The following is a 2,674-nucleotide window of genomic DNA, read 5'->3' on the forward strand; positions in this document are numbered from 1 at the left end:
CAGGAACCATCTGTCCTAATTACCTCATTTTATAGATAACTGACACCAGGAAAGACAGGTGCTTGTCCCTGTGAATTCAGGCAGCATGGTCAGTGCTGCTTGTCCTACTGTGCGGTCTCTTAGAACACCTGTGTGGGTCCTGTCACACAGTCACAGGTATGGGGCAGTCATCCAAGGGCTTCCTCGTTCAAATGTGTGGCCTGTGAGTGGCCAGTGTCACCAGCTGCCAGCTTGTGGGTAATGCAGACTCTCAGGTCCCACCCCAGACACAAACCTTATGACAGAATCTACAGGTGACTCATGCGCAGTAACTTCTAGAAGCTCTGTGCCTTGGCTCCACCCCTTTTCTCTCAGTCTCATCCTGGTTTCACCACTAGGCAAATCTGATGGGAGAATGTTTTCACTTCCGCCTCTCTGTTACTCAATATTATGAACTTGCCTGAGGCCATCCAGGGTTTTCTGAATTTTTTTCCCTAGTAGAATAAACAAGGCGTGTCTACCACCAGATCAGTAGTGCTATGTTCCAGATAATTCTGAACAAAATGATGCATGAAATATGGATTCATGGAATATGAAGGCTCCGGTTTATTGCCCTGAATCTCCAAAGGTATGGAAAAGCCTGACTTTGTGCTTTGGAGGAAGAAGTGATTTGACTTCAGTTTATTTTGCATGTCCCATCTCTGCACACCTCTACCCCAACTCTCCCCATTCTTTTAAGGTGTCCTTCATTTAGCCTGTGTGGCTAATACTTTAGTATGAATTAGTTTAAGGTCTTGCTCCTGCCAGGAATACTTGCAAAGAGAGGAAGGGTGAACTTGCAGACGTGAGATTCTGGCTCAGGAAAGACTTAGCTGAGTAAGCAAAGCATGCGAGTGCATGGACCCAGGTCCAGGCTACAGACCCCTCTACCCTCCTGACCCCGCCTCTGCCACCGGCAGTGCGCAAGTACCTTTGTTCCTTGGACAGTGACATTTACATTATATGTAGTGGTGTGTGCTTCTGAAAACAGTTTCAGATAACTTATTTTATGCCAGTCTCATAACTGCCCTGTTAGGAAGGTGGTATCATCCTCATTTTACAGACTTAAAGTTATTTTAGATCTTTTAGTTTCTGAATTGAAGTCTAGACTCTGCTGTATGCTAATGAAACTCTTAGTGGTATTTCCTGATGAGTTTTTGTGTTCTACTTTTTTTACTTATATGCATTTTTGACTAGTTAGTGCTCCTCTGATTCAGTGTCCGGAAAACAAACTCTTCCTGATTTCCTGTCCAGTCAATCCTAAAGAAATCAACCCTGAATATTCATTGGAAGGACTGATGTTGAAGCTGAAGCTCCAATAATTTGGCCACCTGACGTGAAGAGCCGACTCGCTGGAGAAGACCTTGATGCTCGGAAAAATTGAAAGCAGGAGGAGAAGGGGACAACAGAGGATGAGATGGTTGGATAGTATCACCGACTCAATGGACATGAGTTTGAGCAAGCTCCGGGAGATAGTGAAGGACAGGGAGGCCTGGCATGCTGCAGTCCATGGGGTCCCAAAGAGTTGAACACGACTGAGCGACTGAACAACAAACAACAAAAGGGGCTTGTCTTTCTTTCCTCCTTTCTCTCTTTCTCTTTCCTTCCTTCCTTTTTTTCATGGCTTAAAATAGCAACAGATGTTTATTATTGCTCATAGTTTCTGTGGGACAGGAGGTAGGTGGTTCTGACTCAGTCACAGATACATATTGGTCGGGCCTTGTCACAGGAATGCTTGAGGGGCTGGAGCATCCTGTGCCAGATGGCCCACCTACGGATTGGCAAGTGGGTGCTGGCTGTTGGAGGGGGGCCTCAGCTCCTCTCCATCCATGGCTCCCTAGGGCTTCTTGATTATCTTCGCGACACGGTGGCTGCTGGCCTCCAGAGTGAACAATTAAAGAGGTCAAGGCAGACAGGACCGTGCTGGTTATTGGAAGTCACACACTGACTTCTGCATTGTTCTACTAATCACCAAGGGTCTTTTCACAATGGAGGCTTTTGGAAGGCAGGGCCCCTTCAGCCTCCAGTAAGACTGACTCTCATTCTGGAATTCCGTCTGCTCAGGATGCCTCAGCATGAATGGCCCCACCAGTATGAACCAGTTCAGCCAAGTTGACTGAGAAAGTAAGGAGCTTGGAAATCAGAACAAAAGGAGAGGGTTTTGTAGACTTGGGACCAATGTCCTCATTATTTAAAGAGTGGTGATATGAAAGAGCAACTATCTCCTTGTGGGCAAAGGCAGATTTACCATGAAGATCATCATGTTTAAGCTTTAGGGCTCCTGACTCGTATGGGCCCCTTCCAAGACCCTAATTCTCATTTTAAATCTTTAAATTTGTCTTATTTCACTTAAGCCTCCCTGCCCCCTGCCCCCTGCCCCCAACAACTGTATGGTTTTCAGAACTAACAAAACCTGGATCCACCCCTTTCTGTTACTCCAGAGAGAAAACCAGGACCTAAAATATTGGTGGAAATCTAGGGTAAGGATGTTCATTCACTAAAGGAAAAATCTTTCCATGGCCAGGACCATTCCACCAAAAGTGGGTTATTCAAGTCGGCACTTTCAACACCAAGCCCACAGTCATTCTTCCTAATAACACCCTGTCTTTCCTGCTAATAGATCTTGGACTTTTTAAAGAAGCTGATAGTGAGCCCT

This window comes from Odocoileus virginianus, chromosome 13, assembly GCF_023699985.2.
Source record: "Odocoileus virginianus isolate 20LAN1187 ecotype Illinois chromosome 13, Ovbor_1.2, whole genome shotgun sequence".
Classification (NCBI taxonomy): domain Eukaryota; kingdom Metazoa; phylum Chordata; class Mammalia; order Artiodactyla; family Cervidae; genus Odocoileus; species Odocoileus virginianus.